Source organism: Akebia trifoliata, chromosome 4 (genome assembly GCF_017979445.1).
Source record: "Akebia trifoliata isolate Shusen 1 chromosome 4, ASM1797944v1, whole genome shotgun sequence".
NCBI classification, from domain to species: Eukaryota; Viridiplantae; Streptophyta; class Magnoliopsida; order Ranunculales; family Lardizabalaceae; genus Akebia; species Akebia trifoliata.
This window is the reverse complement of record NC_141378.1, coordinates 37306661-37317133: the sequence shown is the minus strand read 5'-3', so window position 1 is coordinate 37317133 and position 10473 is coordinate 37306661.

Genomic DNA, 10473 nt, shown 5'->3' with positions numbered 1-10473 from the left:
AGTTTGGAACAAAGTAAATCTATAACATCTCATGGACCCAAGGAAATTCGATGGAGAAGGAGTTGGCTAGACCTAGGGACAAAGGGAATGGTCTGGATAGTGAAGTGGAGTTCATTAAAGTTGAACAAGTGAATGGCGAGAAGGAGACAATGACACTCAAGTTGGAAAATGTACAGAAATAAATGGATCGGGTGACGAAGAGGTACATGAATGTTAAAAATATGGAGTAGAGCAACAAGAACATACTCGTAGCAATGGGTCAATAGACTAGGAGTTTAGAGGAAGCCTTGCTACCGATTGTCAACTAGACCAGAGACCTGGCCGGACTCAACTTCTCTTCTCATCGAGTCATTTTTATGCTTATGTTCTTGTTCCATTATCATTATGTAACTGTACTCCTTTCATTTTAGAACTCCTCATATTACTTGTAGCCATACTCAATGAGTGAAATGATATTTTGCTTTTATTACTTGTCATATGTGTACACATATCTTTGTTACATTTTTTTTATCTTGAAATAAAAACACGCGAAACTCTTGTTACCTTAGGAGACCGAGATGGGGCAATTCAAAAATAAAAATTCAATCAAAAGAAGTCGATCAATATGATAATAATATAAACAAACTCAGTTTTACACCAGACCAACAATTCCAAGTATGAATGAAAGTATAAAACTCAAGAAGTATCATTATTCATTCCAAATTTGCACAAGCTTAGTAGTAAAATTGCTTCAACCACTTACCATTTATTAATTTACTCAACTATTTCCCTACATTATTAATGAGTCTGTAATACCCGGATTTAAATGTTTTAGCAATAACATAGGAATTTGTTTCAACTTTTGGCACAAACTTAGTCTTTGTAGAGTCAGCATGAATGTAATCTGCAACCTTGAGAAATATGTCCCTTTCCTTGACATGTTACCATAATACCTTATAGTTTTGAGATTGTACATGTCAGGTGCTCGAGATGCTACGTGTCTCTTCTCTCCTAATAAATCTAAGTTGGTCACCCATAAATTCTCATACTCAACAGTCCTATTCTAAATTGTATTAAAAATTCTCGGAGTTGGCAGTAATAATTTTATTAGTAGTATGGCATCAACTTCATATACTAGAGAAAACGGAGTCTGCTTTGTTGTAGTTCGGGTAGATGTTCGATAGGATTATAGTCTATTAAGCAATTTCGTTTGCGAATTTTTTGACTCCCATTTACGGTCTTATGCAATATTTACTTCAAAATCTTGTTTGAGGCCTCAACTTGTTTGTTGTTGAAAAAGTCTCGATACTTTCTACAATTGGTCATAAAAAATATCTAATAGATAATGGGGGATTTTCTAATAATGGGGAGTCACCACCGAGTTTAGGTCAAGGAAACAAAATAGCTTAAGATAGATCCGGAACAATCCACGAGTAAGAGACACGGGGAAAAGGTTAGGTTACGGGTTTCAAAAGGTGTTAGATACTAAACTCGCCTGATCGAGGTGATTAATCTTTACTACAATTCAAGACTATTTTATGGTTATTGGGCAAAGACTAGAGTCAAGTTAGGGTCCAATTATCATCATTTTATATCAAATTTGTAAATAAATCCTACGGTTAAAATTTTTCAAATATTAAATAATTCCTTGAATTTTATGCATAAAAGGGGTTAAAATATTGAAAAAGCCTAAATCATATTTAATTCTCTAGGGTTCACGTAGTGCAAATGAACAAAATCAATTGACACACTATATGCATTATCGATTTGACGAATATCACATGCACAAGAAAACATCCAAATTGGTAAATATCACATGCATAAACAACTTGACAAATATCATGTGCATAAGGAAACTTTAAAATTGGTAAGATTTACATGTGTTAATGATTTTCAAATTAATAGAATACGAATATACGCATAATTTTCGAATTGGCAAAATTCCATATGTAGACAATTTCAAATTGATAAAACATGAACACATGCATAATTTCCAAATCGGTAAAATTTCTCATACATCCACTTTTCAAATTGGCATAATTCCAAATACATCAAAATTTTAAATTGATAAGACATAAATATATGTATACTTTTCAAATTAGGATAATTCCACATACATGAAATTTTCAAATTGATAAAATAAGAATGTATGTATAATTTCCAAATCAGCACAATTCCACATACATGAAAATTTTAAATTGGTAAAATACGAGTTTGTGTATAAGTTCTAAATTGGGGAAACTAGTACATACATAAAAATCTCAAAATTAACAAAATTTTGACAAAATGATTGATTTTCAAGTTAATAAGGACTCACAACAGGCATAAAATTTTAACAAGTTAAAATTTCCTATTTGCGTCAAATTACCAAATCTGTTAAACTATCACGTGCGTAAATAATTATCAAATCGATAGGAACCATGACATGTATAAAATAATTATGAATTAAATCTCTCCCTACATGAAATAATGAATCAATTTTCCCCAAATCATATAGTGTTAAAGCATCAAGGCTTCATGAAAAAAAAAACCATTTTAAAATATAAATATTTCATAATGTATGTAAACCTGAAGATGGAATAAATTTGGTGATTGTTATGGATCCTTAAAAAATGACTTATTCCTCTTTTCACTTTGATGGAGCCTTTTTGAAAATCCAAGTCAACGTAAGGAAGGAATCAAAATAGAGATGACTGAATCGAAGAAATAAAAGACAAGTACGTTAATGGTGAGATGAACGAATAAGAGTTAGGTCAATGTTTGATGCATTAATGGTGAGATGAACAAGTGAGAAGGGTAGGTTGTTTTTTGGGACGTTAATGGTAAAGCGAACGAATGAGAATTGAAGTTGCTGTTTGGGACGTTAATGGCGAGGTGAACAAATGAGAATTGGAGTTGCTGTTTGGAACACTAATGGTGAGGTGAATGAGTGAGAATTGGAGTTGTTGTTTGGGACATTAATGGTAAAGTGAACGAGCGAGAATTGGAGTTGTTGTTTGGGATGTTAATGATGATACAAAAATATAAAAAAAAAAAAATAAGAGAGAAAAAAGAAAAACTAGCTACAGAACCTCCTTTTCTTCTTCATCTTCCTCTTCTTCTTCTTCTTCTTTATGGTCATGGGATCATGGTAATGCTACTATCCAAAGAGAGAACAATTGGAAAATCTACACAAATATGTCCTTTTACTTATTCTTCTCCTCCTTATTCTTTTTTTTTTTTTGTTTATTGTCCAATAAGAAACTACAGAAAGAGAGAATGTTCAACCTCTCTTACATTCAAAAGAGTATTCCTTTTTATAATTTTTTCCTTTCCTTTTCTTTCTCTTTCTATTTTTTACTTTTCGTCGTTCTTTTATTTTTCTATTTTGATTATTCTTAGCAGATATATTGAGAAAGGATATCGCGTGTGAATATAGGGGAGTGATTCCATGCTTCTCACCTTACTCTTTGACACCTCAATTGGCTCAAGATTTCTTTGATGATGATTTCAATTGATCAGGATTTAAGTGATTGTCTTGATGATTAACATTTGGTTATGGGTTTTTAAATTGGTTTGATTGTTTCCAAATCGAGATTGATGAGATTAATTGGTTAAAATTTATGAGATAAATCATGGATTGGATTGATTGTATACGTCGATGAGCCAATTTTGTCTAAAATACTATTGAAACCCCTCCTTAGTTTAATTTTGCCATTTATATTGGAGTGTAATAAGTAAAAGTTTACATTCTTAACGACAAGATCCAAATATCTAATTCCTTAATTTAAAATTACAATTCCAATTTTATCATTTCATCATAATTGATTGGTGTTACTCTATGAAATGAAAATCATCATTTTATGTGGCCGGTTGATGTCATTCCATGTAGTAAAAATCATCATTTTATATGTAAAATCTTGTCATTTTATGTGAAATTTTTTAGGTTTCTTAAGTGTGGAGTTTCTAGATCTTCTCAATGTGCATGTACATCATTGAAGATTTATTTTTAGTCACGTTTTTTTAGAAATCAAAGTTTTTAGGTAAAAGTTGTCATCAAAGGGTATTTTGATCATTTTGTAAATTCTAACAAATTTAAGCAAGCGACTTGTTTTAGTCCCAACGTGATTATTTCTAAGTCTAGAGGTCACATTTTTCTAATATTGCGAGGTCTCTAGGTTATAGAAATGTATGGAGAACGTAAATTGAGTGTAGAACGTAGCAATCCTAAACACACATAATTTCTATGTCGAACATGTCAAATAAGAGAAATGATGACTAAGAAAGAATTAGAAGGATTTAAAAGAGGGTCTCTCACAAGCTTATGACTTTTCATATATTTTGCATCCATCATTAGGAATCTATAACAATTAGATGATGAATTATCGAATTGGTAGATGCAAAAATGGGGTGTCTAAAGATGTCTCTCTTTGGAAGAGAGTAGAAACAAATTAGATGGGAAATCTACTTTGGTAGATAGTGTGACATCCGAAAGTCAAAGTTAATGACATTTCCTTTTGTAGTCTAATTTGATGATTCACTGGGGGTCACAACCCAAAAAATTTGAGCTCTCTCTATATTCGATATAAGAGCCATCCAAAATAAAATGAGGGCCAGTCGTTAGATTTTGCGCCCTCCGCATGCAGTGGAATCAATTGTGTGAACTCGGAAGCATTTTCCAATCATTCGCTCTGTTTCACTTATTTTGTCGAATGGGATATGCAAATTGGAAGGCCTTCCCACCACGCTCAGTTAAAACCTAGCCGGAGAGAGAGAAGCGAATTTCAAACCGTTGTCGGGAAAAAGACGACGAAACCCTCTTTTCTTTCTTTGTCAGCCGACTTGAAAGGTGCTCTCAGTGTACCGCCATAGCACCCAGACATTAATTGTGGCTGCCCCGTTTCCAGAATGCCGTTGTCATGATGTTGATCCGGCTTCCGCTACTACGGCATCCGCGTAGCTTCGAATACGCGCATGTTCGCCCCTTTTTTATTGCCTTAAACTATGTACTCTTTCGTCGGGAAAAATCCCCATTTACTCCATAGGGCTCCATTGAATGAATCAACTTCTCCCTCCCGAACAACAGTCAATGGTTCAAGGCAAAGCCTATGCTCACTCCTAACTACAAAGTATCAAATCCTCGAACATGAGCTTTTATTGATGATGTCTGATCTTTGAATTTTGAAAAATTTTCCCTGACCAATGCAAATGCAATAAAAGTGCACATGTGTGCAATAGTGTAATGATGAAAATATGATTTTGAAAAGACGTTGAAGAAGCCGCACAATTTCAAGAGAGGATCCCTCGGGGAGGTCGATTCAAGAGCTTCCACCTAATTTAGGTCTAAGAACCAAAATTGACTCCAAATCGAATTTAGGTCGATCTGTGTTTGAAATACCTGGTACATGGGTTAGGTTATAGAAACTGGAAGTTGTTAAGCACCAGTTCTGTCCGACTTGAGAGTCGGTTTCTACTATAATCCATTGACTAGACTAAGGTCAAAATGCTAAACAATCTTCTAAATTTCAAAAGAAGCCCTACCAAAATAAAATTTTAGTTTCCCAAACAATATCTAACGCTGCACTGCATTGCAAAGTAAATTTGAAAATTTTCGGGGTCCCATGTGCAATTTTAGACATTGTTGGGGCTTTTACAAAAAAAAAATTAATGTGTGAGTGTGGGATTTTTTTTCTTCAAATTACATGCACAAATCCGAGTTTAGATGAATCTGATATCGATAAAATACGAAAATTGAAAAAATTATATAATATGATCTATTGATTTCAATCCAACTTGATCCAATCTAGCTTGACAGATATACGATACTAAATAAAAATTTATTATGGTGAAAATTATCTTTAGATCTGACTTATGATGAATTGGATATCAATTATTTATGGATTTCGAGGAAATATTGAAAATGGACTCGATCTTGATTTTCACTAATCTAATTTCCCAAGAAGGAAAATCAGAAAACATAGAAAATTATGAACCAGTAGTAGTTAACATTCAAAAAAAAAATTGGCTGCAATTGGATTGAAATTGAGACTAAATCCGACAAAAAAAAAACGTGAATCATACTTTCATCCGTTTTCATATTTTTGCGATTTCGAAGCTGATTTTTGTCAAATTGGAACGAATTTTTTTCAAATCTAACAAAAGAATAATAGAATCAATCAGACTAAAATCAGGCCAAAAATTGATTAAAAATGAGAAACACAAATTCTCTTGATCTTCGTATTTTCTCGATTCTGGTGTCAATTTTTATCAGATCGGGACAATTCTTTTTTTGTTGGAATCTTTTCTTTTAAAGGAATTTAATGGTTCAAATAGAAGCAAAAAAACTGACCTTAGATAGAGCTAGAAGATGGTCCCGAACGATAAAAAATAAGGTGTGGTTCGGCTTGGCTTGGCATGGTTGAGCCGAGCCACCAACTTCACCTTCTCCATAATTGAACATGCTTTGGTTATGTTTTCAATTTTTTTTAAACAAAGAAAATTGGAACTTTTCTCCCCACCTTTGCATATTTTCTGATTGTTCTCGACGACTAGATGTTACCAACGCGGTCTCTATTCGCTTGAGATCGCATCAATCATCATCTCGAACATCAATAGCAACTCAAAAAAAATTTAAACATTTTTTAATAAAAAATAAATTAATGGAACAAAAGATAAGAAAGAAACATCCTTATAACTTACCTATGAATGTCAACACTAGAAATTTCGAATGCTCTTTAATCTCTTTTACTTTTTCCTCTTACTAATTTATCTTTTCTTTGGATCTTAGACTTGAACAATCGATAGTAGAAGGTGTGTGTGAGAATAAGAGATGAAAATGAAAAATGAGAGAGGTGTGGATGGGTAGAGTTTTAAGAAATTAAGGGAATTTTTAAAAGAGATGGAAACTAAGAAAGAGTGAGTGAGGGAGAGATTGGGTTTGATCAGATTTTTTTTATCTTTTTTGATGATTTCTAATGTTGGACTCCTCCCCATTTATAGACAATCTTGATGTGGGATTTTGGCTTAGAAAAACTAAGGGAAAATAGGAAGTGTCGGGGTTGTTGGAATGAGAGTAAGAGTGTGAAAAGAGTCTAATTGATGATGTGTCACAATGGGATTTGATGTTGTGGTTATATAAGTAGAGAGAAATGTGTGTAGGTCGGGGAAGTTTTTGGGTGAATCTTCTCAAGATGGGATCATGTGAGGGTGTGAGTCAGAAAGGGAATGATAGGTTTGGATTTTGGATCGATTTTATTTGAAGGGTGTTTTGGTAATTTTACAAATTGTGAAAGTGTATTTTGTGGAAAAAATTTATTTTTGATTTTCAACCCATGCTTATAGTCATTCTAAGGGTTTTTCGAATGGATGTTTCAGGTCGAAGAGAAAAGTATCGAGGGTATTTTCATAATTTTGTCGAATTTTGGGGGTTTTTCATAAATTTCACCGATTTTAATAATTTTGTTCTCATTGGACTTGAAATCTCATTTTGAGAGAAAGGGTAGTATTTTCGAAGCATTTCAAAAAAATTTTGCCTTGTTTTGAGAGTGGAATGGAGATGTGGGCCCCGGGAGGGGCATTTTCGTAATTGCATCATTTTGGATTTTTTGCATGTGGGACCTAAGGTTTTGGATTCTACATCTCAAAATGTGTTAATATGTCAAGTTTGATAAAGGAAAAAGATCTTTTGACATGATTTTACTCCAAATTATCTATTTTGTCAATTTTTGATAATTTGTACAAATCTTGTGATTTTGGAGGTTGAGCATATCGTTTTCTATGGTTTGTCTATTTTTACCCTATGTGAGATGTTTCTAGGTCACCGGATGTGCTTTGGGATTATTTAGAATATTTTTTGGTTGGGCGAGGTCCTAGGGCGTTTTCATAATTTTACCTATGTTAAGGGCTTTTGGGCGTGCAGCTTAGGTTCTTGGTCTTTATGTCCCATGATAGGTTAATGTGTCGATTTTCGCAAGAAATGGTGGATGTTCAACAAGGGCTCTCTCCCAATTATCCCTTTCTCTCTATTTTCTCTTTCCTTTCTATCTTCTTCGGATTATATGTAGTTTTAGCTCATTACGGAGCGTGGGGCAATTTATACTCATCTTAAAGTGTAAAATAGTTTATAGCTCATCTCGGAGCACTTACAATAGTTTAAAACTCATTTCGGAGCTCTTGGACAGTTATTGTGACGAGTCGACAAATCAGATGAAAGTAAAAAATGGGATGCCTACAGATGCTCCTTTTTGGTAGAGGATAGAAACAGATCGAGTGGTAAGATATGTGTTGGCAAGCGTTGGGTTATTAGAATGCCAAAGTAAACGACACTTCATTTTTGATAGTCTGACTTGACAATAACGTGATGCTGACCTTTGGGTATTGTCAAATTTTGTAAGCGCTAGACGTCATTGGAAATTGATTTGACCACCTTAGATGCTCTAGGAAAAAGGAGATTTATCTTCAATGATCATGATTGATTGAAGAAAAACTTTCCTTGCTCTAGGTGAAAATATGTTACACTTCGACGACTGATTCATTTGAAACACCATCCTGCATGTTCTGGACGAAGGATGCTATGCCTTGATGATCATGATTGATTGAAGAAAAACTTTCCTTGCTCTAGGTGAAAATATGTTACACTTCGATGACTGATTCATTTGAAACACCATCCTGCATGTTCTAGACGAAGGATGCTATGCCTTGATGATCTGATTTGTTTGAAACATCATCCTACATTATCTGAACGAAATGATACTATGCCTCGATGATCTGATTTGTTTGAAACATCATCCTACATGTTCTGAACGAAATGATACTATGCCTCGATGATCTGATTTGTTTGAAACATCATCCTACCTATTCTAGATGAAAGGATGCTATGCTTCGATGATCTAATTTGTATGAAACATCATCTTACCTGTATTGGACAAAAAGATGTTATGCTTTGATGAATGATTGGTCTGAAACACCATCTTACATGTTTTAGATGAAAAGATGCTATCATCGATGATCTGATTAGTTTAAAACATCATCCTACATGTTCTGGACAAAAGGATGTTATGCCTCGATGAACTATTTGAAATACAATCCCACCAGTTCTAAACGAAAGGATGCTAACCTCATGACTGATTGGTTAAATGCCATTGGAAAGCATACTAAAAGTTTTTTTTAAAGCCTTAGTTAGATGCCTTTGGACATCAAGCTAATTAGTTGGAGATAAATTCTTTCAGATTTAGGTGAATGGACTATTGAACGACCATTAATCTTTGAAACTTTATTCAGAGCTATTTAAATAATAAAAAACTCCAGAAAATTTTAAATACCCTAACTGCTTAAGTTTTCAAAAAAAAAGTGATAGCTTTAAAGGAATGAATTGAGATTAACTAGCGTGCAATAATAAACTGCCAATAAATTTATAGAACAAGCTAATGTTATTGAGAAATTATTGAATTTTTGTGCAAAAAACATCAATGAAATTTAAAAAGAAAACACTTTTTAACCCATTGAGCGATTTAGTCATATTTTTTTCATAATGAGTATCATCAGTCAATTTTGTCAGATTTCTGAATTTTGTCTTATGTAAACCTCAATATCATACTTTGAATTTTAGACTTCCCTTGATTTATTTAGTATTCGTAAAAGCTTTGATACTTGTCTAAATTGTCTTTTCAAGTTTTCGATATTTTCTTATTTTTTGTTTGACGCGCTAATTTTTGCTTAGATCACCTTTTCAGGTTTTCAATCTAACACAGTCCCTTTTTTTGCCCCAACTTTTGCCTAGATTTTCCTTTCAAATTTTCAATCTAGCGGACTTTTTCCTTCCTTCAGTTGGCGTAAAATATCTTGTTCGGCTATACCATGAAATCCTTTTACCTTGACCAAGTTAAAAGATACTTAGGAGGACTTGTAGGTAGACATAGAAAACGTTTCAAAACAAAAGAAATGGTATTAATGATCAAATTTCCCAAAATGCCCCTAGTTAGACATTTTTTCATTTTAATCAGATGATTTCTTGAAATGCAACTAACTTTTTTCCTTCAAAGAAAATGAGATTTTGTTTCAAAAACCAAAAATGCCCTTAGTTTGACTAATGTTTTGAGGGTTTTTTTTTTTTTTTTTTTTTTTGAGATCAGGCTTGAAATAACTTGTCAGGTTGCCTACGTACCCCAACTTTTTTCTCATTGGGATCAGGTCTAATCTGCCCACTTTTAGGTTGGTTGGGGAATTTCTAAAAGAAAAGAATGATTTATTTTTTGTTGCAAAAGGGGTAACAAAAGAGGAAAAAATTAGGTAATAACAAGGCTTGAAAATGTCGAAGGATGGCCTCCATGTGTGTAGTATCGTTTGATTTGGTCAAGATTGGTATGGCCACCCCAATTGAGATTGAACTTTCCTCGAGGATCGAAGATCGGTGCTTTATTTCTTTAAGAACCCAATTTCCGACCTGTAGGTTTCAAGTCTTAACCTTTTTTGCAAATTCTCTAGCGACTCTCCTTTGATAGGATTGCATGTGATACA